The sequence below is a fragment of the Balaenoptera physalus genome, assembly GCF_965194825.1.
Source record: "Balaenoptera physalus genome assembly, chromosome: 13".
NCBI lineage: Eukaryota > Metazoa > Chordata > Mammalia > Artiodactyla > Balaenopteridae > Balaenoptera > Balaenoptera physalus.
This window is the reverse complement of record NC_138892.1, coordinates 92,452,925-92,478,933: the sequence shown is the minus strand read 5'-3', so window position 1 is coordinate 92,478,933 and position 26,009 is coordinate 92,452,925. Positions and strand designations below refer to the sequence as shown.

At 40.0% G+C, this 26,009-nt stretch overlaps 1 long non-coding RNA gene across 1 annotated transcript in view; it reads right to left on the bottom strand.

Annotated features, from left to right (window-relative positions):
• Positions 1-26,009, bottom strand: part of LOC309641243 — a 169,114-nt gene that overhangs the window by 37,704 nt on the left and 105,401 nt on the right. The window contains exon 2 of the long non-coding RNA XR_014252573.1: positions 18,509-24,016. This is a non-coding gene — a long non-coding RNA (uncharacterized lncRNA). The remainder of the gene's footprint in view (positions 1-18,508; positions 24,017-26,009) is intronic.

Below are 26,009 nucleotides of genomic sequence, written 5' to 3'. Positions count from 1 at the left end.
TCTTAGGCATATTAATTCATTTAATCCTCAAGGTATCTCTGTGAAGCTGGGATCATTCCATTTTATGGTGGAGAAAACAGGTGCAGAGATTAGGTGATGGTTAAGTGAGAGGTTAAGTGATGTTTCCAAGATCACACGGTAAGTATTTGGGAAATCTCTTGGAGAATTTGTGAATAATATCCCAGAGGAAGTGACTTTCAAACTTGACATAGAAGGACGTGGTGAAATTTGCCAGAGGAAATAGCATGTGCAAACAAGACAGAAAATTTAGTACGACTGTGAAAATGTTCAGTGCCCAGCATGTATTTAGTACTTTGAATAAAAATGAATCAGGTGTTCTGTTCATACTTTCCAGACTTGGGAGGAGGACGGTTATAGTGTGTTAACATAATTTCTGTGCAGTGTGAAGGGCCACGTTGGAGGTTTGCCTGGACGATCGTGGCAGCGCCGAGAGCATCTGGCCGGCCTGGAGCACTGGGGCAGGTTCCCTCGGAGGAGAGCTCAGAGTTACCTTTTAAAGATTACCTGGGACTTAGTGCTGGAGAGTGGAGGACAGGACGGAGTAGGTTAGGACATCGGGAGCTCCGTGTGCCGGATGCTGGGACAGCCTGTGTGAGGTGATGCTGGAAGTGGTCCTGCAGAGGTAAGGAGGGACCTCTGTTGACGGCCTTATTTCCGTGCATCACAGTTTGGGTTTCATGTGGAAGATTCGTGGGAAACTATTTAAGGTTTCAGGAAGGGGACTAATGGTCAGATTTGTTTTGGCCACTGTGCCCAGTAGTACATGAGAACCTGGGCCCGGTGGAGGGGTGATGGGGAGACTACTCAAAGTGTGTTCTGCCTCGCTCTCCAGAAAGGGGAAAATAAGAAAAGGAAGGTAAGAAAATCATAATTTTCAAAAGTGTGTAAGTTTTACTGAAAAGTAGTTCCCCAAGAATTGAAAATAATAGAATTCGTTACTGGGGAAATTAATATATTTTCTTTTCTTACGGTTCTTAATCAAATATATTATCTATTAAATTCAGACTTGCTTTGGGTGAAGTTGAGGGCTAGACTAAGTGACGTTTTTAGCTCTGTGTTGTGTGTTGCTCTAATTGTACCATCATGTTCTCATTTAAAGTGGGGTGTGAAGTACAGATTTTATCTTTGTGAAAGGTAAAACATCAAAAATGTCCTTAAAGCACTTAAAGACGGTCTTACCTTTATGGTATATCATATTCAAACTGGCAGACAAGTCCTGCCTAGATGTATTTCCAAATAGGGGAAAACATAGCCTCATTAACATGGGACTGAGCCAAGAATTATTTGTTTTTTGCTTCTAGCATTTTGATTTAGTTTGTGACATTGTGCACATCACTGAGGAACTTAGCAACATAGGGAATATTCCCTGAAATAGAGAATGATATTTAGTACAGAGAGATTTGTTGATGGTTGTAGTTTATAAGGAAATTTGAACATGAGGCAGGTATTCAAAGCAGATTTGGTAAACATCAAATAATTGAAACTTAATCCTTGCCAGAAAAAAAAAAAAAAAGCAAAATACAGAAATGAATCATAGTGACCCATAAATATGTGTGTGATAGGCATTTCCTGTGGTTGGGAACATGGACCAGCGGGTCTGCCTTGGATGCCGTATTATGAAGATTGGCAGTTGAGGTACTTCTAGAAGATACTTCTGAAGATCGTTTCATCCATTCCTTGGAGAAAATACAAAACTGTTGGTTTGGTCTCTACCTTTTTATTTCTCTCCTTGTTTCAAAAGGTTTCATACTATTATGAAGTATGAAGCAAGATAATATTTTTAAAAACTAAGAAATTTAATACATAGGAAAAATTTCAATGTAAAGTACAGTTGGGGTGATGTCAGCAAAATGCATGCTCTGAAATTTTATACATTTGCTAAAGATTGATCATCGACTTGCTACCTCTAAGCTTATTGTGAAGCTAATGTAAAGAGGAAGTTGCCAGGTTCATACTGTTTACAACTCAGTTATTAAGCACTTAGAATTAGCGGGACAGAGGGCTAGGTGAATTTGCATATCCTTCACGTTTGATCCTTACACTTAACATATGAAATGTGGGTTTCATTATTTTTGTTTTACAGATGAGTTACTCAGGCAACTTACCCAAGACTATACAGTCAGCAAGTTGCCGAGCCGGGAGTTTGAATCACTTTTGCCTGATTCTAAACTTAGAGGTCTTATCACGATGCCTTTTGGATAAGTGGTTTATTATTTGAATGTATTTTGCAAGCCTGTGTTAAAAGCATAAGCATCTCTGAAAGAAAGCATCTTAGTTACTGTCAAGGAAATCTTAACCAAGTCTTGCTCATCTTTCTCCTTGTCTCCTTCCAAGCGATTTTCACTTATTAATGCAACTCTGCCTAAGGATTGAAATTGCTTTTAATTTATGACAAACAGCAAGGTAAGTGTTGTACAAAACCATTGGAAGTATTTTATCTTCATTTATTCCTTCCTTAATGCTCTTTATTTTTTCAGATCTGAGTTTCTGACATATACCGTTTCCTTCTCTCTGAAGAACTTCTCTTAATATTTTTTACAAGGCAGGTCTACTGGCAAGAAATTCCCCCAATTTCTGTTTGTCTGAGAAAGTATTTCTCCTTCACTTTTGAAGGATAATCTCACATGATACAGAATTCTTGGTTGCTGGGTTTTTTGCTCTCAACACTTTTTTTTTAGTTAATTTTTTTTTATTGGAGTATAGTTGATTTCCAATGTTGTGTTAGTTTCTGCTGTCCAGCAAAGGGAATCAGCCGTATAGATATATATATCCACTCTCTTCTAGACTTCATTCTCATATAGGTCATTACAGAGCACCGAATAGAGTTCCCTGTGCTATACAGTAGGTTCTTATTAGTTATCTTTTAAATACAGTAGTTTGTATATGTCAATCCCAATCTCCCAGTTTATCCTCCCACCCACCCTTACCCTCTTGGTAACCATAACTTTGTTTTCTACATCTGTGACTCGATTTCTGTTTGGTAAATAGGTTCATTTGTACTATTTTTTTTTTAGATTCCACATATAAGCGATATCATATGATATTCGTCTTTCTCTGACTTACTTCACTCAGTTTGACAATCTCTAAGTCCATCCATGTTGCTGCAAATGGCATTATTTAGTTCTTTTTTATGGCTGAGTAGTATTCTTTTTATATATGTACCACATCTTCTTTATCCATTCCTCCGTTGATGGACATTTAGGTTGCTTCCATGTCCTGGCTGTTGTAAATAGTGCTGCAGTGAACACTGAGGTGCATGTATCCTTTCAAATTATGGTTTTCTCCAGATATATGCCCAGGAATGGGATTGCTGGATCATATGGTAGCTCTGTTCTCTCAACACTTAAATATTTCATTCCTCTTTCCTTGATTGCATGGTTTCTGAGGAGATGTCTGATGTTATTCTTATCCTTGATCCTTAAAGATAAGGTATTTTTCGCCCCCTCTGGCTTCTTCCAAGATTTTTATCTTTGATTTTCTGCAGTTTGAATATGATATGCCTACATGTAGATTTTTTTGGCATTTATCCTGCTTATTGTTGTCTGAGTTTCTTGTATCTGTGGTTTGCTGTCTGACATTAATTTGGGGAAATTCTCAGTCTTTATCACTTCAAATATTTCTTCTGGCCCTTTCTCTCTCTCTTCTTCTAGAGGTATTCCCATTACACATATGTTATACCTTCGTAGTTGTCCCACAGTTCTTGAATATTCTGTTTTTTTCTTTCTTTTTTTTTTTTTTTAAGTCTTTTTTTTCTCTTTGCTTTTCAGCTTTGGAAGTCTCTGTTGATATATCCCCAAGCTCATAGGTGCTTTCCTGAGCCCATCAGTCTTTTTTCATTTCTGTTATAGTGCTTTCTACTTCTAGCATTTCTTTTTGATTCTTTTAGCTTTCATCTCTGCTTACATTACTCATCTGTTCTTGAATATTGTCTACTTTTTTCATAGCGTATTAATACTTATTCTCTTAGCATATTAATTTTAATTATTTTAAATTCCCAGACTGATGTACACACTGCTATATTTAAAATGGATAACCAACAAGGACCTACTGTATAGCACAGGGAACTCTGCTCAATGTTATGTGGCAGCCTGGATGGGAGGGGAGTCTGGGGGAGAGTGGACCCATGTACATGTATGGCTGAGTTGCTTTGCTGTGCACCTGACACTATCACAGTGTTGTTAACCGGCTCTGCTCCAATATAAAATAAAAAGTTAAAAATAAATAAATAACTAAAATAAATTCCCAGTCTGATAATTCCAAAATGCCTGCTGTATCTCAGTCTGGTTCTGATGCTTGCTCTGTCTCTTTAAAAATGTGTTTTTTACCTTTTAGTACCCATGTAATTTGTTGAAAGCTGGATGGGATGTACCTAGTAAAAAGAACTCTGGGTTTTAGCGGTGTGAAGCGTTCTTTAGTCCTCTGCATGTTCAGTATTTTCACTGTAAACATCTTTACTGCAAGCAGCTTCACCACATCGCTAATTGGCCATAAGGCAATTATGCCGTTAAAGATAAAATAATGAAAATAAAAGAGGAACATTAAAAAAAAGGACATAATGAAACATGAAAAATCAATAACAAATTTTAAAAGATTTTATTGTGAAAAATCCAAAAAACATTTGAATACATTTAAAATATGTGTAGATTCACGCTGATAGTTGTATTTGAGTATATCTTAGAGGAAGAAATGATACCATCTTTCTCAAAGACAGTCACTAAAGATTCAGGATCTAACGTCAGACATAAATTCTTTATGATGTAAAGAGATCTACGTCTCTTCAGATTTCCCTAAGAGTAAAATGAACAGACAGGGAGGCTGCTGTTTCTTTTCCATACGTGTAATGTATGGAAGTGGTAGTACATATCTGGACTACCTTTTTTAAAGTTACATCACATGCTCAGTTCCTTATATTTCAGTGAATCATCTTAGTCAGATTCTGTGCCAATACCAAAATTCCATCCACATAATGCTCGTCACTATCAAATAGCAAAAAGCTTTCACCATTTTCAAGAAACTTTTACTTGTCAGGAATCACATAACCATTTCTTTTTTGGGGGATCGGAGGAGTGTGATTCCACTTTTGCCTCCAGCTTCTAATATTGCATGAAGAATTTGGTAAAGACGGTGTTAGAGAACAAGCTGTTGGATCTAAATTAGCTAAAAAATCGAGACTGAGTGCTTTCGAAGACTGCTGTGAATTATTAGCCATAGCTTGGTAAGCTTCTGGTTTTGTCGAGCGTGAGGATGGTGGTGCTCACCAAAGGATCTGCAAACCGATTTGTTATTTTCTAGTAGAGTATGCAATCTGGCTTTACACCCTCTTATCTCACACTTCCAGTAAGTCTTCTATCACCGTATTTTTTTTTTATCACCGTATTTTCTATCAAGTTGATATACATTTGTTATTCTCCACATCTTAAGACCTCCACACGTACTCATCACTGTATAGACCATTGAGGCCCAAGATTTCTATGATATAAAGATGGGAGTACTGCATCAATGGAGAAACGAAACCAAACTGTTAACCAGCTGAAACCAAACTGTGAAACGAAACCATCAACCGGTTATTTTATCTTTTACAGCATTGAAACCAAACTGTCAAACCAAACCATTGGCCATTTATTTCGTCTTTTACTGCAAAATTGCCTTATGGCCAATCAGTTGTCTGGCGAAACTGCTTGCATGAAGCTTCTTATGACAAAATACCTAGAGCCAGTCCTATGATTAGGTGAGCCTGTGCCTAGGCTGTGACCTTCAGGAGTGCTTCTCAGTTTTTCCTTCCTTAGGTGGGGCAGGGTGGCTGGAGGAGGCTGCAGTTGGGACTTTCCCTCTCCCACCTGGAAGATTCTCCCAGGTCAGTTAGGCTCTGGTAAAACTCCAGTAGGGTTAGGCTCCGGTGAAGCAAGTTTCTTCTTTTGAGGGTGGGCCTTGTTAAGAATGGCAGAATGCTTTGTGTGTACAGTTGACCCTCTGTATCTGCTGTTCCGCATCCTTGGATTCAACCAACCGTGGATTGAAAATATTTTGGAAGCAGAAAATTCCAGAGAGTTCCAAAAAGCAAAACTTGAACTTGCCATACTTGGGCCACTATTTACCCAGCATTTGCCTTGCATTTGCAACTATTTACATAGCCTTTACATTGTATTAGGTATTATAAGTAATCTAAAGATGATTTAACGTATACAGGAGGATATGTGTAGTTGCATGCAAATTTATATGAGTCTTGAGCATCCGTGGATTTTGGTATCTTAAGGGGTCCTGGAAGCAATCCCCTGCGAATACTGAGGGACGACTGCATTTCGAAATGACTACTTTCCCCTCGTCCTGCCAAGAGCAGGAGGGGACTTTTCTCTCTTTTCACTGTGAGAATCTGGTAGAGCTCCCGGAGGTAAAACTCACAGAAGTGTGATGGGGCCCCCAACACTGGGTCTCAGAGTTTTCAGCTCTCAAAGTTGTTCACACCGTGCCTCCAGCAAATTGCCAATTACAGTTTAGGTTCTCCTATCCCATTACTGGTCCATGGAGGTTTCTGCTCCGGTAAGTTGTCATTCTCTGTATCTGCCTGTCTCTCCAGTTTTGGGGGCAGTCGTTTGCCCTGTGACCTCAATTCTCCGATGGGTCTAAGAAGAGTTGTTGATTGACAATTCAGCTTTTTACTTGTTAGGGCAGAATGATGACTTTCAAGCTCCTTACATGCCAGACCAGAAATCAGAAGTTTAATCCATTAGAAATAAATAGTAATCTGCTATTGATTGATCCATTGCTGTGGCTTCATTACTGTGAGGGTTAAGCATATGCAAGGGTCAGGATTGTGTTTTCAGACTGTGTGTTATATGATTTGTGTCATCGTACATTAAGCATTCTCAAACAGAATTACGGTATTTTTCTTCTTATGATTTTTAAGTTTTGTTTTCCTCTACATGACTCCAAAATGGAGGAACTTCAAGGAAAAGGAGGGATCAAATGAGCAAAAAGGAGGGAGGGATCAAATGAGGATTGAGAAAGTTCATTAATTCAGTACTTACCAAATTTCTACTGTGTGCCGTGTTCTGGGGGTACAGAAATAAACAAAACGAAAGGCCCAGTCCTCGTGGAACCCACATCCTAATGGGGAAGGAAGGGCTGAGATAATAAACAGATGCATGAAGTCAGTGATGAGGCCGTAAAGGAAAACAAAGCAGAGTGCGGCGCTGGAGAAAGGGAGGGTGTGATTCTAGTCAGCACAGCCACGGAAGTGCCCTCCGAGGTGGTAACGTTTGAGCAGAGAGAGACCTGACTAACATGGGGCGCAAGGCGTGCATGTGTGTGTGGGAGAGAATGTTCTGGGCGGAGGCCTGAGGGGGGAGGAGGCCCGGCCTGCTGATGAATAGAAAGCCCATCGGCGTGGCTGGAACCCAGCGGGTGAGGGGAGACGCCAGGCACATCATGAAGGACAGGGATAAGCAACCTTTTTTTCTGTAAGAACAGTGATTTTTTTTTGGGGGGGGGGGCTTTAAGGTCCCTGCCGTTGTAGTGAGAAAGCAGCCATAGATGTTACATAGACAGATGGGCAGCTGTGTTCCAGAAGAACTTTTTACAGGAGCAGGCAGTGGGCCAGATTTTGCACGTGGGCCATAGTTTGCTAATTTCTAACATAGGGTCTCATAGGCCCTTGGAAAGCGCTTTGGGTTTTAGTCTAAATATGATCATAGTCGCTGGAGGGTTGTGAGCAGGTCAGTGAAGTGATAGGATTAATTTTAAAAGGATTACTGGTGGCTTCACAGGGAACAGAACGTTTTCTCCACACAGGAATGGAAGCAGGGAAAGCTATTGGGGGTTTTGTATGAGTTGAGAGAAGGTGCCTCGAACTGAGGTTGTAGCAGCAGTGGTGTTGGCAAGAAGGGGTGTTAGATGAAGAGAGAGAGAGAGAGTGTGTGTGTGTGTGTGTGTGTGTGTGTGTGTGTGTAGAAGCGGCCAAGGATAACTGACTCTAAGACTATTTGAGCAACTGAGTAAAAGGCAGTTTAGGGAAGACTTCACAAGGATGAGATTTGGTGGAGGAGTCAAGTGTGGTTAAATTTGAGATGCCTGTTAGACATTTAGGTGCCAGAAGTGAGGTAGGCAGTTGGACGTATTCCAGTCTTCTCTCCTCCAGGGAGAAGAGAAGGTGTGTAAATCCTCTGGGAGAGTGAATGGAATAAGGAAACGTAAGAGACATACTAGACAGCCCTGAAATAGCACGAGGTCTGTCCTCATCAGTTTAAAGTGAAAGTAGATGCCATTACTGTGTACATGCTCCCGCAGCCATGAGGAGCTGTGTGGTGCAGGTGTGGAGTTGGTGGAGGGTTGCATTGAACTAGAACTTGGATTTTATTAAGCAGGTAGAATGGAGGAAGAGAGTCCTGGGAAAGTATGTGGTCTGTGGAATCCAATTCGGGTGGGGAGTGAAAAATGAATAGATCGAAGGTCCTGGTGGGGTTGAAGAATTGTTGGACTCGTTACTGGAGGAAGTGAAATAGAAAGCCAAGAGTTTGGTCAGATTTTGCTATTGATACATTAATTGCTACCAGAAAGATGCAACACAGGACCAGGAGAACGGGTGATGGATGTGAATGAAGATGTGATCGTTGGATGTAAGGCAGTCCAGTAACGGAGAGGCTAGAGTGGGCCCTTATCCTTCACATGCATTTTGGAATCACAGGGATCATCGGAGTAGTACTGGAGACCAAGGCAGTAAGCTTGGAAGCAAGTGAAACTCTTCAGTGAATGTGAATGATGGCAAGTGAGCCAGAAGATGGTTGTAACTGCTGATTTTAATCAGCTCTGTGGCTTCAGGTCAATCAGTTAACCACTCAGGTGTCAGTTCCCTTCTGTTTGTAGTAGTGAAACACATTGAGTGAGGGGAGACTAGAGACACATTACGAAGGACAAGAATTGGCAAACTTTTTTTATATAAAAATAGTAAATACTTTTTTAAATGTTGGGGGCTTTATGGTCTGTGTCACAACAACTAACCTCTGCTGGTGTAGCAGCATTTTTATAAACGTGAAAACCTGGACTATCATGGAAATTGGAAGAAGCAAGAAAGGGCTGGGAAGGGAAAGAATGGAAGTTTCCTTCTAGGGCAGTGATATCTTTGAGCATTATTTACTTCAGGCATCAGTTTAATGAATCCGTTGATCCAGAGTGTTCAACAGTGATACAATCACAAAGCTGTCACCAAAGTCAAAAGCCAAAATACTTTTCAATGATTGTAACTGACTTTTGTATCTCATGTTACCTTTGTCTGTATTTTTCAGTCTCTACCATAGTATTTCATATGTTAAAAGAGCTTTAATAAATTGTTATCGAATGAAGATAAAAGACTTCCTAAAGTTAACTGTTTTTAAGAGGCAATTTTCACCCTTTATGCAAATACAGCATGATGAAAGATTAGGAAATAGTGGTTATACTTCTGCATAGTTTGCTTAAACTATGAGGCATTTACTAGCTTTTTGTATGTAAATAATTTTAATGGGTATAAAGTCTTTCTATTAATAAGGATTTTGTAATGTGTAATATTGAACAACCAGTGTGTGTTGTAGCTAAGGTATATTTATAATAAGATCAGAGTGATTTAAAACTTAATTAGGTCATGAGGAAGCAGGAAAATTAATCCATTTCCGATAAGGTTTGCAATTTGATTTTCACTTTCTCAAGGATTCCATAGTCTCAGATACGGGTATTTCTTTTTTCCTTTAAGCAGTTCCTAAAAAGTCATCTGTAAAGGAGTAGTCTCTAAATTGAGGTGCTCACTTTTCATTGTGGACGTATAGCTGTCCATTCCCATAGAACAAAATCAGTCAAAGACCAGGGCAAGGCATAGAATGTCCGCAGAGGTATAGTGAGTTTATAGAATATTTAGAAGGCAGCAGGAAAAAAATCTTTCATCTACAAGTAATCTTTCTCCTGGCTGATGGTATGGGGCCCACAGTAAATGCTTAAGAAGTTGTTAGTGAGTGAATGGTGATGCCAGGATAATGTTAGACTTTGTCTCTGGAATTCTTTTCTTTTTTTAATGTAAATTTATTATTATTATTTTTTAAATTAATTAATCAATTAATTAATTTTTGGCTGCATTGGGTCTTCGTTGCTGCACGCGGGCTTTCTCTAGCTGCGGCAAGGAGGGGCTACCCTTTGTTGCGGTGCGTGGGCTTCTCATTGCAGTGGCTTCTCTTGTTGTGGAACACGGGCTCTAGGCACACGGACTTCAGTAGTTGTGGCACACGGGCTCAGTAGTTGTGGCTCACGGGCTCTAGAGCTCAGGCTCAGTAGTTGTGGCACACAGGCTTAGTTGCGCCGTGGCATGTGGGATCTTCCCGGCCCAGGGCTCGAACCCATGTCCCCTGCATTGGCAGGCGGATTCTTAACCACTGCACCACCAGGGAAGTCCCTCTGGAATTCTTTTAAAATTTACAAATCTCCTAAGAACCGTTATGTGCATTAGTGATACAGAATGGAGATAATTTACCTGTGCAAACAGTACTGGACTGCAGCTGGCTTTGGAAAGGCTAACGTTTTTGACAAAATTTATTTGCTTACTTGGCTAAAACAGCAGTAACTTTCATATCCAGCTGTAGTTTGTGCAAACTGCTTTGGTTTTATAGTTGTAGCTTTTCACTCTTTGTCTAATGAGAAATAGCTGAATTATTTTTTGCTAGGTGCCATACAACTGGCTGAGAAAAGTTGCTTTGGTCATAACCAGGAGGAGGAATTTGGGATAGCTTTTGTTTTTCACCCAGGTATAGCCAGCTAGAAGTAAGGAGAAAACTTAGGATAGTATTTGGAAAATTGGTAAAGAAAACTCTTAAGTTGTTTCCAGTCTTATATGTATAGAGTATTGAACAGGATGATTGCAGTCCTAAATCAATTATTGTTTCAGTGACAAGACCCAGCCAGACTGATTGATCCCAAAGGAAATTGTATAGCACGTCTGAAGGAAGCTTTCCTTTTTGGTTTACAAGATTATCTAATCCATAAAGAGGATATAGGTATAGAATATGAATTTAAGTTGTATAGGCCTTTCTTTGGGGGAGAAAACAGGTCCAGATTTCAGAAGACACTACAGTGCTCCAAATAGTTAAATTTTTATTTAAAATAGCAACTGGATAGCATAAAAGGAAAAATAGCCCCTTGGTAAAAGAACAAAAAAATTAGAGAAATTCTTAGTCAATAAAGTACATTTTCCAAAAGTTTTCCAAAAGAAATCAAATAATTTCCTTGGAAATTTTCCAAATACAGTATGACATTAACATATATTCAATATAGAGAATTTAGGAAATATTGACAAAAATAATGAAAATAAAAATTTATCATCTAATCATGTTTTAAAAATCACTGTTAATATATTAGATATCAACGTGTGAGGATTTTTTTTTTTTTTGGCCGCGCGGCTTGCGGGATCTCAGTTCCCTGGCCACAACAGTGAGAGCTCTGAATCCTAACCCCTAGGCCACCAGGGAACTCCCCAAGGATGTTTTCTTCTACCTACACAGACAGATCGTTTTCCATGTTGGGTTAATAAAGTATCATGTATACGCTGCGCATCTTCCCATCATTGGACTACTCCTAGCACTGATGTTATATTCCACTGTACGTATGTGTCATAGTTCAGTCAGCTGGGCACCTATTGAGTATTTTACTTTCCAGTGTCTCACCAGTATGAATAATGCTTTCACAAACATCCTTGAACTGAAAACTTTGTGTATTTGGTTACTTCCCTAGATGGAATTCCTACAATGGGAATTATTTTCTCAAAGGGTAGAAACATTTTTTAGTTTCTGGTATCTTTTGTTGTTTGCATTCTAGAAAATGTATGTGGCATTGGTTTTAAGTGCCCTTCCAACCCTTAATATTATCATTAAAAGTTTTAAAAAAGTAAGTATAAAGGATAGCTCATTGTTTTAATTTACATTTATTTTATTACAATAAAGCCTGGGCGTATTTTTATGCTTATTGACCAGGTCGTATTTCTTATTTTTATATTCATATGTAAGAATATTCATCCTTTTCTCTTGTATGTTGCAAAAAATGTTTGTCTAACTTTGTTATTTTTATATAGATTTTGAATCAAAACTCAATCTTTTTCATTATGGATCTTTTCTTTGTTAATGTGTAGAAAGTCCTTTCCGATGAAATATCAGAGTAAGCTATTTTCTTCAGGTTATTTCTTGATTTCATTTTTTAGAAAACAATTACGTAAAATTTCAAGCATATTTAAGAGTTACAGAGAGGAGCATAATGAATCTGTGGTCGTCACCCATCTTTAACACATATCAGTACATGGCCAGTCTTGTTCCATCTATATCTGCCCCCAAATACTCTTGGGGTATTTAGAAGCAAATCTCAGGCATTTGAGTATCATTTAATCTGTTGATATTTAGGGTTGTATCTCTAAAAGATAAGGATTTCACTTTTTCAAACATAACCACAGTGCCATTATCGCACATAAAGAATTTAACAGTAATCCCTAATATCAATCATTCAGTGGCATTTTCCTGATTGCCTTATAATTGTTTTCAAAAGTTTGAAATTAGGAATCAAAAAAGATTTGTACATTGCCTTTGGTTAATACACATTGAAGTTTCTTTTAATCTGTAGGCACCCCCTTTATATTTTTCCCTTTCCTTCCTTTTTTCCCTCCTTCTTTCCCTCATTTTTTGTTGTAGAAATGGCTTAAAAAATCAGGTGATACAAGTCCTCCAACTTTGTTCTCCTTTTTCAAGATTGTTTTTGGCTACTGGTTTTTTGCACTTCCATATACATTTTAGAATCAGTTTGTTCGTTTCTACAAATAGACTTGCTAAGGTTTTGATTGAAATTGTCTTGGGTCTTTAAGTCATTTTGGGGAAAATGACAAGTTAACAATATTGGCTTCCAATCCATGCATATATCCATCGATATTTTAGGTGTTTTAAAATTTCTCTCAGTTATATTTTTAGTTTTCTTTGGCTAGGTTATGTAGATGTTTAAATTTTCCGTAAATATTTTGTGTTTTTTGATGCTATTGTAAATTTTTTTTTTTTTTAAATTACCACTTCTAGTTGTTTGGGGTTTTTTCTACTTTTGTTTAATTTTATTATTTTGAATATATAAAATTTAACATCATTCAAAAATCAAAACTATATATTAAAAAAAAGTATATTTAGCAGTCCCATTTTATCTTCTATACTTTCTGCCTCTTTCCTACCCACTGCCTCTATAGAATAATTTTATTAGTTTCTGTTTTAATCTTTGAGGGTAGAATTACTTTGAAAGTCTAAACACTCTAGAAACTCTGATCTGTCATGTCTCACTTGGTGTTGGAGGGCAGTCAGTTTGGACTCAACATAGAGCGTTTTAAAAGACAGGGAGCGTTTCTGACACATTTTGTGTCTCCCTGCGGGTAGAGGTGATGACCCACGTGACAGGTTCGAAGTATAGACTTTTTCTAAAATATATAACGTGTAGTAGGCAAACGTAATTTGTGGACAGAGAGATGTCTTACAGAACTTTCGCAAGCTTTTTTGTTCTCATCCTTGTTGCAAAATGTATATATAATGTAAATATAATTTATCCCTTAGGAAAACATTAGTAAAAATTGGATAAGGTCAAAGGACAGCAGTGGCAGTTCCCTAGTCCTGTTTGTTAGCCATAAGGAGATGTAGTAGACAGATGGGCTGTCCTCATGGTTTCTGGCTCTGTGCGTGATGGATTATACTTCACCTCCTTGAATTTAGGTATAGCCGTCTAACTTGCTTTGGCCAGTGAAATAAGAGTGGAAATGGCATATACTTCCAGGTGGAAACATTTAAGAACCGGAGCAAAATTTCCCTTTCACTCTCTCTTATCTCCTTCCCACTGCTGCTATCAGTAGCATGTTTCAGGTGGTGAAGCCTGGGTCCGTAACTGAGGAAACTTGGAACAGAGGCCCCACTGGTGTGCAGTGGATATATAATTTGAATAAGAAATAAACCTTTCTTGTTTTAAGCTACTGACAATAGGGGTTATTGCTTGCCGCAGCATAGCCTGATTTTTCCCCTCTAATATAGGAGAAGTTTATTAATTTCATGGTAAATGGTGGAGGTTTGGGACTTCAGACCTAGAGAGAAATTGAACCAAGGGTCTCCGAGAACAGAGAGATGTGGAGATCATGAGTTCAGTTTTCGACCATTACTAGTAAGCAGCAACAGTCTGTCTAAAAAGTGACAAAGATATTATCATGTGGACTTCTTCTTTTTTTGAAAAATTAATTAATTTATTTAGACTGCACCGTGTGGCTTGCAGGATCTTAGTTCTCTGACCAGGGATCGAACCTGTGCCCCCTGCAGTGGAAGCTCGGAGTCCTAACCACTGGACCACCAGGGGAATTCCCATAAAGTGGCCTTCTTGTTGTGGAGACGTAATGAGTCTAAAGTTTACTGTCTCGTGATGGAGAGGCGCCTATGGAGAAGATAAGCTTGAAGATACAGAACTGAGGGAACATGATAATAACCACGTCCTGTAGAGGCTGGGACAGATGGGATCTCCAGAGCACAAGAGGCTTAGACAGGAGGTGGGACTTACTCTTTTTGGAGCAAGAGGAGGAAAGGAAAATTGGTGGGTGCAGATGTAGATAGGTTTATAGATTTGCTTCGGGGGGGAGTTGAGGGATAATAATTACAATAGCTGATGTTTAATGCTTCCTAACCCATTGCTGATCTGAGTGCTTTGTGTAAATTATAGCTCATTTAATCCTCATAACATATGTCATACTGTTATTCACCCGTATGTCATAGATACTGTTATTCCTATTTTACAGATGAGGAAATTGAAGAGGTTCTTGATTTTTTTTTTTGGCCATACCACGCAGCTTGTGGGAGGATCTTAGTTTCCGACCAGGGATCGAGCGCAGGCCCTCAGCAGTGAAAGCGCAGAGTCTTAACCACTCTGACCACCAGGGAAGTCCCAAGAGGTTCTTGTGAATTTGTTTTTGTCTCAGATGTTGGAGGTGAGGTCATCTGATGGGATTGAAGATGGAGGTGAAGTGGGAATAGCTTCTTCAAAGTCCATGCATCCTCACCCCCAAAATAACTTCAGATTAAAAAATATATATTTAACAAGGGCAATGGATATTTTTTGTGAGAGCCTGTGTGAAAGGAACACTGGTCTTCCCTAGTTAGCTCTCACACCAGTAGCAGCTCAGGAAGTTGTTATAAGAGGGGGAGGAGCAGCAATGTGATTGGTGGAGAGGCTAAAAGAATCTTCTTGAGCTGAGTTTGCATAGCAGTCACACAATTTGTACTTAGATGGTCTGTTACATATCAACTAAAATAACAAAACCATTGAAAGGTGTCTTCACTTAGAAGTTTCCAAAAATATCCAGTCCCTTTCTTTAAAGCTGTCCATCCCTAGAAGTTATTGTAAAATTGCCCATCTTTGTAAGAAAAGCCACTCTCTTCTCAGAAATCTTTTTAATCCTGGTTGATCAAAACTCCTGTCTCGGCATCAAAGTTTCTGGGCTTTAAGTGCCTATGTTATCTTCTTTTATTTCTTCTCCTTTCACGGTTGTAAGTATTTCATCTTATAGAATTTTGATTTTTGATCACCTCCCTCAGTCGTTATTTCCTTAGAGATATGGGAGGTCCTACCTACCCCCAGCTGCATGGGTCTAGTGTATCAGTTAAGGAAGAAAACAGAAAAAGTGACTTTTCATTTTAGCAATATGACAATTTAGTCTGACCCGAATATCCTTCTTAGCATAAGTTGAGGTTGCCCTGGAGAGGGATAGTGGTGGTTTCTGTTGTGTGTATGTGTGGGGATGGGGGACTGTGGAATAGGACGGGATGGGATGGTAAGTCCCTCTTGATGATCTAGACAAGAGACTTGGTTTCTACCATCCATGGAGGATGTAGGAGATAAAAACTTAGCCTAGGTGAATTAGGGAGTTAGAAATGAGATCCCTGCAATCAAGATAGGATTCAGGAAGGGAGTTGGAGAGAAATGTCAAAGGATTAATTAAATCTGCTCAAATGTGGTGTGAATGGGAAGAATGAATATGAATAACCACAGAGAGCTGAGATGGAGAGGGAACGAAAGATGAGTAAATGTTCACGTTGAACTAACATGTGACCGGATGTTTGTGGAAATAGATTTTGGTTTGTAGAGACTTTTTTGTTTTTTTTGGTAGAGAGATTTCTGTAAATACTTCTGTCAGAGATGTGAATTATTAAGAAAAAAAGGAATTGGTATTTTGGGTTTTAATTTTGCTGCTCTGGGGAATTCCCTGGTGGTCCAGTGGTTAGGACTTGGCGCTTTCACCGCCATGACCCGGGTTCAATCCCTGGTCTAGGAACTAAGATCCCACCAGCCTCGCAGCTCGACCAAAAACAAATAAGCAAACAAAATACTGTTGCTGCTGTGTATTTAACCTGGAAGCCTAAATTATCCCTGTTACCACTCCTACCCCAGAAGATGAGCCCAGCATTGTTTCTTAAAGGTCTGAGTGGTTCTACAACCTGCTTGCACCTCCCAGCCCCAGTGGGGAAAGTGTTGGGTTTTGTATTTCAGATCCACTGATGGGGATCAAGCTGGATGACTCAGAGAATAAGAGGATGGAGGCAGGGTTGGTTGAAAGCTGATTCTGGGAAGAAACTCCCTTGACGTTGGGAAGAGTGGTGAAGGCCATTGGCCTATAACACCCATGACTGCATGTACGAGGGTGACGGCAGGAAGCCTGTGCAGACTGGACTTTAAGGGCCTTGGTTTTGGGAACATTACCGAGTATCTGTCTAGCTGAGCCTGAGGTAAGAGGAAAGGACAGCTGGGATTGCATCTCAGAGCCGCCCTGAAGTGATGGTGACCAGTGCTTGTCCGCATCTTCAGGTGAAGAAGGAAGAGTGGTAACCATGACACCCATCACAGACTAAAGCTCCTCCCCTCATTTTCCAAGCACTATATCAGCCCCCAGAATTTTTATGCGATCTTGAGGAAACAGATGGGAAGATCTTCCCTCAAATAATAGGAGGGAGAACCCTCTTCCTTCTAAAATATGTTACACTGAATTTTCCACTAATTCTACTAGGTGAAGGTAGGCAGGGACCAAAACCAAATTAATCTGATTTATAAAAATTAAAAAAAAAAAGAAACCTTAACTCTTATTATTATGAAGCAAATTCATACCTACTCACATTTTTATAATTAAAACCTATGGGAGTCAAATGAAAAACTGCTTTGCAAACAATACTTTGCAAAGCACTTTGCTTTTGAAGTATTATTTTTCAATGATTAATTACTTTCACTTCCTCTATAATTGTCACATTCTCCCAAATATGTTGTCTTCCCTTTTTTCCTCTGTCTTTGGATAGAGAGGCTCTCTGTTATGCTCATTTGCTGGGTGGTTTTACGAGACCCGGCAGAGTGAAGCCAACCAGCAGTGCATTTACGGATTTAGGTACTTATTTATTTACTTATTTGCACTTTCATAGCACTTATGTTCATAGCACTTACTATGTGCCATATAAAGCTAATAAGCACTTACAACGAAAAGCTCAGTAAAAATCTTGACAGATCTTGGCATATGGGTTACTTGGGGATTCTTGCCTCTGCCCTTTTGTCCTCTGTATGTGAGCATCTGGCTGGTGGAGAGAAGCCCTATTGGACTTATTTCTGTTCTTCCAGCACTTCCTGCCCTCTTCTGCTTCCGTGTCTGTAAACATGCTGTTCCTTCTGCCTGGAACATTCTCTGTACCTTTCCTCCCGGATACCTGGCTTTAATCATCTATCCATCCTTCTGGTCTTGGCTTGAGCATCACTCCCTCAGAGCAGCCTTCTTTGGTGCCTTTCTCTCGATGAGGCTCCCTTGTGTTAGGTTAGGGTCCTGTGGCACCAAATACTGATCATATTTGTGTCCATCTTTGTGTCAGTATGTCTTCTTCACTGGAGCGTAAGTTCCCTGGAGCCAAAAGCTTTATTTCTCTTGTCCTCCCCATTCCCCCTTTTGGTGCTTACGTTGTCTGACACCTAATGGACACAAAACAAACTGAAGCGGAGTTGCAAATAAATGTTATTGTCACGTGTATTCTTGACTTTTGTTATGGAGACATTCAAAACTCAGTTTCTAGTTACCATGAATAACAGCGGACATTTCCTGACTTATAAGACAAAGCTGGAGAGAGGTATGATGCAGCTCTTGATAGGAAGCATGGGCTGCGATTTGACTCTTAGCTCATGGCACATAAGTTCATTGATGAGGTAATTGGTGCTGAACTCCTTGATCACTTCAGCAAAGATGAGAATACTGCTGGGAATCCAGTATTAGTTGCTCTGGTGGGAAAACCCAGCTGTGTCCACCTGATGTTCAGTTTTTATTTGGATAGTAGATTTTGGTGTCATGTGAGTATCTAAAGAACTGGTCTAGTCCTCAATAAGGGAATTATCTAGGACTTAGTCAGCATGGCCTGGGAGCTTGTGAGAAATGCAGAATCTCAGACTCCACCTGAGGCTTCCTGACCCAGAATATGCATTTTAACAAGATTGCCAGTTGACTGGTAGGTCCTTTGAGGTTAGAGAGGCACTGCTTTAGCATAGTAATTACATCACAGGCAGTTGAGGGGATCAAAGGAGAACCATTAGTACATGTTCATTCATTCATTCATTCATCCACGGAACATGATCTTTTAAGCATGTAATTTTTATTAGGCATTGGTAGTTTTGGCAATAATAACAATAGCATGAACCGGGCACTTTATGTCATGCCTTATTTCTAAATCTCATAACAACCTTGAAAGAAAGGTGGTATTAGGTCCATTTTACAGAGAGGTCTGACAAGTCCCCTATCTTTATACCACTTTTGTCCTAAAAACAGAGGGGGTAAAATCTTCTTGTACTTTGAAATCCTTAATAATCCTACAGCTCATTTTTGGTGTACATGAAAAAAGCGAAACATGATCTAGTGATTTATGTTCAGTGCTAAGCTTCACACTGAAGATGCAGAGAGGAGAAAGCAGAAATTGCTAAATAAAAGCGTTACACTTCTCTGTCCACACCAGATATAATATTGGGAATAATTCCACAGTAAGTGGAATGATACTCCCATTTGCCTCACAATCTTTTTGTGGAGGAGCAAAATTAATTTCAAAACATGGAATCTGAAAAATCTCTGGAGAGCTGCATTTCTCAGTGTTTTGCATCAAATCTTTCGTTTGACCTCAAAAGCCCAACAATGACTTCAGGTGAAAAGCAGAAAAGAGGGTGATGCACCTACCTGGCTACGAGCTGGCCACTGATTTCTGCGGGTCTCAGGGCTTTATCATTAACTAGGTGACTAGAAAGGGCACACCGCCTTGCATGCTCCTCTGTGCGGTGGGGCAAGATAACAGTTTTTATTACCAATCACAAATCAGCTTGCTTCGCTCACCAGAAAGCTGCCCGAGGTCCTGCTCTGTGTCTCCACCTTCTTGTTTGCCTGGGAAGAGAGATTCCAGCTGCAGGCAATTGATGCAATGAAATGCCTTTGCTTTCTACTCCAGAGCATGGGGCCAGAGTGTTTGCTGGGCAGTAAACAGTTTTCAGTGTCATATTCCTATTTTCCAATGCTGCGAGAAAGACCATTGATGATTTTAGCACCAGGAAGCAAAGATTGTTTCCTTAATAGCCAAAAAAAAAAAAAAAGAAAAAAGCACCTTACAAAATATGAACCAATTCAGGCAAAGCCATGATGTTTGAGGTAAATATAATTCAAGCTTTTCTAAAGCTAAGGGATTTGGGATACCCACCCGTAGCTTTGCTTAGGATCATTATAGGTTCTGTGAGCTTGTTTTCTGTTTGAGAGGAAAACTTGCCTTTTGAAGAAATGTGGCACACACGCTCTTAATATAACATGAAAGAAAAGGTTCTTCATGCCAAGAAATCCCTCACGTGAGATGGAATCCCTTTAAACAAATCTGGTGGCAAGCTTTTTCTGAAAGCTTGAAGGAAGGATGAAATAATCTTAAACTGTGTTCATGGCACTCCCCCCTCGGCCTTTCATACGGAGTTTGCAAAGCCTGCCTGAAAACTCAGACTCAGCCCCGGCGGCCTCTTTTGTACAGCCAAATGGTGTGCAAAGCCTGCTTCTCTGGCTAATTGGTACAGCTTCCAGGTGGCGGTGATGATGTTTAGATCTACGGCAAGGTCTAGATCTGCCTGGAGACACAGCATGTTTGAAAAAACAAGGTGTCAGTATTTCTGGGGTGAGGGTAACCAACCAGGGCCTCTCAGGGTCACGTTCAAGTTCATAACCGCGATTCAGCGATTCAACACCGAGGGAAACAAGCACCTTTGCAGGTTTTTGGGTTCTTTCTTTTCCCCTTCAGCCAAGGACTGAACTTATTTTCCTTTATCACACTGGGCTCCGTTCAGTACGGTTTTGCATCAAGTACCATCTTGATGCTGCTGGGAGTTCAGGGACTTTCAGCCTTCAATCCCCTAGTCTCAGTAAAACTCCACCCACCTTCATATTTGCGAGTTTTTCCCATGCTGCTAACATTCCTCTTTAAAATGGAAACACGCTGTTTCCATCTCAGCCCTGCTTTCTTGACCCTCCATATCACTGATGATTTGTTGAAATCAAATAGGCATCGCTGCCTCTGCATTCTTTTCCCAATTTGAGTCTTTCCTCTGTTTGGAGAGATGGCGGCCTGCTGTTAGTGAGGCCCCTTGGACCTCAACCTTTGGAGAGAATTCAACAAAGGCAAGAACTCAGCCAAGAAATTAAACTGGATCAAACTTCTGAACAGCATCCAAAACACAGTATTGGGGCTTCTATCATCCCGAATAAGACCCAAATAACCCCTGAAAGTTACTTCTTTCAGCGACACAAGCGTAATAAAAAGCATGGAGATGTTACTACTTTTTTTTTCTTTCTTTTTAATCAGTAATATCCTAGGGTGAAAAAAAGTATTTTGTTCATATTGGAAGTGGTAGCCTTCATGAATCCCCCTTTCTTTTTTTCTTCTTTTTCCCCCGACTCAATAGATGCAATCTTGTTTTAAGTTTGGTTTTGTTGTCATAAAAGTTGGAATTTAGCTCTCTACCCAAAGACGTGAGAATTATTTTTAAATTTATGACAAATCTCTGACGGGTCTAGGGTAAAGAATGTACACTTGTCGAAATATGAAAGGCAATCCCTTGAGAGGATTGTGTGGGAAGCATGCTATTTAAATATTTCTATGCTTTCCCAAATCATCCTTGGCTTCCTGCCCTGGAGAGTGAAGCCTCATTCCAAAGGGGTGGGAGAGAAATTCTGGATTAGAAATCAAGAGATGCAAAAGCCCGAGCACCATACCTACTGCGAATGTGTTTTGTCCTCTTGGGCAAGTCATTTCCTTTCCCTCTACACCTTGGTGAACTGATCAGTAAGATGATGTGGTGAAACTGAGGCAGTGAATTTAAACTTGATTTTGTTTTTTTCTTACTGCAGTGTCCTCTTATCAAACATAATCTTACATAAACTCCAGTACATCATTTAGATAAAAGACAATTTATGAGATCTAAATTAATCTTTATTAAAAAGTTAAGCCATAAGAACAGAGGCCATTTGGGCGTTCATAAACAACTGATATGGGAGTTGTATTAATTTCCTAAGACTGCCGTAACAAACTACCACAAACCGGTGGTTTTAGACAATAGTAATTTATTCTCTCACGGTTCTGGAGGTCAGAAGTCCAAAATCAAGGTGTGGGTAGGGCCATGCTCCCAGTGAAGTCTCTGGGGGGATTCTCCTCCCCTGCCTCTTCCAACTTCTGGCAGCTCCAGGCGTTCCTCGGCTCCCAGCAACGTAATTCCAATCTCTGCTCATCTTCCCATGGCCGTCTTCCCTCTGTGTTTGTGTCTCTATGTCATCACATGGCGATCTCTTCTCTGTGTCTGTTTTCTCTTCTTATAGGAGTATCAGTCATTGCGTTAAGGGCCCACCCTAATCAAGCCTGACCTCAGCTTAACTTGATTACATCTGCAAAGACCCTATTTTTTTTTTTAACATAAATACCCTATTTTCTTTTTCTTTTTTTTAAAGACCCTATTTTCAAATAAGGTCACATTCACAGGGACTGTGGATTAGGATTTCAACATATTGTGTGAGGGGATGCAATTCAACAATAATAAGAGTGACAGATGACAATTGCAGGGTTATATTAACACCAGTAACCAATTCACTTCTGTATTTTGTTTGGTAGCACCATATGGAGAAAAATCGTGGTCCACACTAATAAGTAAATGTAAATGGTGGTCCTTTTTTTTTTTTTTAATGTAAACATGTCATTTTGCAATCTCAGTCTTAATCCCTTCATTTAAACTGATCCCGAGGTCTGAAGGAGCCACATTGGGAAATTTATGTATCAACATTAAATTACTGACAATTTCCTGAACAATACTCACCTTCCTTACTGGAGAGGGTTCACTTTTTAAAAGGACTTGATAACTGGACTCTGGAGGAAGCTTAGATCATCATTATATTTGGCTGACACTGTGTTTTCATATGTCATCATACCCTGGGTTTAATGGCACCATTTGAAAACATCTTGCTAGTGGCGTGTCCTGTCTGACATTCCCTCAAAATTTCATAACACTAGGAAGTAGTGTTATTTTGTATTTTAAGTCTCAACTTGGTTTCAGTTTTGTTGCTGAAACTCTCTCTGCAATTGTAAGCTGTAACGTGGGGACCATGAACTCCCCGAAGGAGCCCATTCAGCTGGTTGAAAACAGTATCTAGATACTCCAGCTGGTCCAACTAAGTTACATTCGAGAGATGTTTAATGGAGGTTTTTTTCTAACACAAAAGTTATTTATGTTTTTATTTGAAATATCTGCTCCAGAACCTTGTCTTGAAACTACTAAAAGCTTCAATGTAAAAACATACATTCTGGAACTTTACCACCCTTATCACGAAAATAACTCTGAAATGTCCCCAGTTTAAAGACTGTGCCTTAAATTTGACAGTTTTATGGCTTTATCCAACTTCTTGCAAAATGCTGCACAGACAACCATTTAGCGCAAGTGCAGTGACCACCAGCATGTTTCAACAACTTCTTTTATCTGAGCCACTCTTTCCATAGTCTCAGAATAGACATGCTACATTTTTGACAAGTTGTTCAATGGTATATTATAATCTAATGTGAAAACAATTTTTTTTTCTCCAGTTGTGTTTTATCTAATACATCTTCCTTGAGTTCGTTTGGATGACTGTATAAAAAACAAGCAAAACACAGAGAACGGCAAATCCATATTTTAATTCAGTTGAATCATAAAAGCTAAGCTTTAAGGGAATTCACCAGATGTGTTTTGATGTGTATTTTGGGGGTAAGAACAGTGGTGCTACCCAGTGTGATATGGGTCCTCAAGGATATTTGCAAATCTGTGGGAGCCTTTTGCTTGTCTCAGTACCCAAGGGTACACCTGGCACTAAGTTTCTTTGAGCCAAGTTTGCTAAGTGACTTGTACTTGTCTCCCGTGAGATGTCAGCAGAAAATGAGGGTAATTATGTTTCTGTAAATGTCTGCGTATTTAACATAGCCCAGGCTTTAACAAGAATTTGTCTTTTCCTCACTTGCAGCTTTGGATGCTCCTGTTCAGGAGTTTTCATTGACAGATTTAAATTTAGTTCACATAAAATTTGTGCCGATGACACTGAGCAGGAACATCTGAGTTCCTTGCTTTTGGAACTTTTGTGTTTTGTTTCCAAACCCTCTAATTTATTGATTGATTTATTTATGGCTGTGTTGGGTCTCCGTTTCTGTGCGAGGGCTTTCTCTAGTTGTGGCAAGCGGGGGCCACTCTTCATCGCGGTGCGCAGGCCTCTCACTATCGCGGCCTCTCTTGTTGCGGAGCACAGGCTCCAGACGCGCAGGCTCAGTAGTTGTGGCTCACGGGCCTAGTCGCTCTGCGGCATGTGGGATCTTCCCAGACCAGGGCTCGAACCCGTGTCCCCTGCATTGGCAGGCAGATTCTCAACCACTGCGCCACCAGGGAAGCCCCAAACCCTCTAATTTAGCAGCATTAAAGATGGTATGATTTCACTGCATGAAATAGAAGAAGTTGAGCAGTTTTAGATACACTGAAACGACTCTGGGTGACAGATAGTTCTCATTGTGCTTCCTTGACTTCAGAAGATTTCCTGTGAAACTCATAGGCATTTGCTTTGAGGAGCTGCAGGGAAACCCAGGGGGATGCTTCTAGCTCCTCTTTGGTATAGATACACCTTGTTGCTTTCTCCACAGTCTTGTCCCCTTACAATGCAGAGCGATTCTGTATGGCTGGGGCTTTCAAAATATCCCAAAGTTGGAGCTGAACACGTGTCTCTTTACTTTGGGATTTCCCAATGAAAGGTTTTCCATATTGCCTTCTCTCTCCTGGTGACTGGCCACTATGCCACCATCATGCTGTTTCATTCCCTGAAGCTCTCCTTTTTCCTTCTCCTACCGGGATCTATTTGGGGCGAGGAATAAGGGAGCAGGAGGAAAATCTGTCCTCCCTGTTTGTATCTACTTTTTGTAATATTTTGTTGTCTTATCAGAGCAGCAGTCGGGGAGGCAATTTCCTTTGATTTAGAGATTAAGAATGTGACATCTTTTTTTCTCCCTGTTTTACAGTCAAAGATACGTTGACAACTTGTAGGAAGATCAGTCATTTTACTGGGCATGTGGGAAAGAGCACATCATTAATACTTTGAAATATCATCATGCCACATAAATTAAGCAAACAAATGAAACAAAAAATTAACACCTTAAAATCAACCATTTCTTCTTCTTTGAAATTCACTTGAAACTGGTTTGGCTAGAAGATGTCTAAAGTTCCTTCAAAGAAACTCTCTAGTTTTCCATTTGCTGAGCGATGACGACAATTATACTTTGATTTCTCAAGGATTAACACAGCAGGACAGAATCACTAGTCATCCCCTTAACCACTGGCCATATCAAGGAGATTTTCTTTGTAGAGAAAATGCCAGTTGGTGTTCTGAAGGAAGAAAGGAGAAGAGAATTATAGAATCCTTAGAATAAGGGAAGCAGAAACCCTGTTAAAAGGAAAAAACTTTTTTCCTTACCCCATGGACCACTTCTGATGCCAATTGTGTGGAGGGTTTTTTTCCCAAACCAAACAATTCTCCAACTCTCTCAACACCATTTGGGTGCTACAGTCCAACTCTGACACTACCGACTCAGAATTAGCAGAGACCCCACAGGTTGAGGGCTCAATCCCTCAAGACTGCCCCCCACTTCGGTAAGTCCCAGGATGTCACCTGTACTTCTGATCAACTGGGTATAAATCAGGCGTTCCCACAACCCCCTTCTCCAGTTCAATAATTTGCTGGATGGCCACATAAGTCAGAAAAACATTACTTACATTTACAGATTTATTATGAAGGATATAATAAAGGATGCAGATGAACAGCCAGATGAAGGGGTACAGAGGGCAAAGTCTGGAAGCGTCTGGAGCACAGGAGCTTCTTTTCCGTTGGAGGTGGGGTGTACCATCTTCCCAGGATGTGGATGTGTTCACCAACCCAGAAGCTCTCCGAACCCCATAGTTTTGGGATTTTTATGGAGGCTTCATCACGTAGGCATGAACAATTATTAATTCCATCTCCAGCCCCTCTCCGCTCCCTGGAGAATGGGGGATAGGGCTAGGAAAAAAAAAAAAAAATCCCAAGCGAATCTAATCATGGCCTGGTCTTTCTGGTGATCAGTTGCCATTCTGAAGCTATCCAGGAGCCCACCAAGAGTCACCTCATTAGAACAAAAGACAGTCCTATGACTCGGGAAATTCCAAGGAATTTAGGAGTCTGTGTCAGGAACCAGAAGTAGAGATCAAACGTATATTTCTAGTTATGTCACACCTGTGTTAGGTGAGATGAACTTGACCTGATAGGTGTAACATTCAGAGGGAAAAGGCAATGACTAGTGGGGCCTAGGGAGATTTTAGGTAGCATCTATCTAGCCCTTTTCTTAAGCAGGCACCAAAGAAAAGCTAGTTTGGAC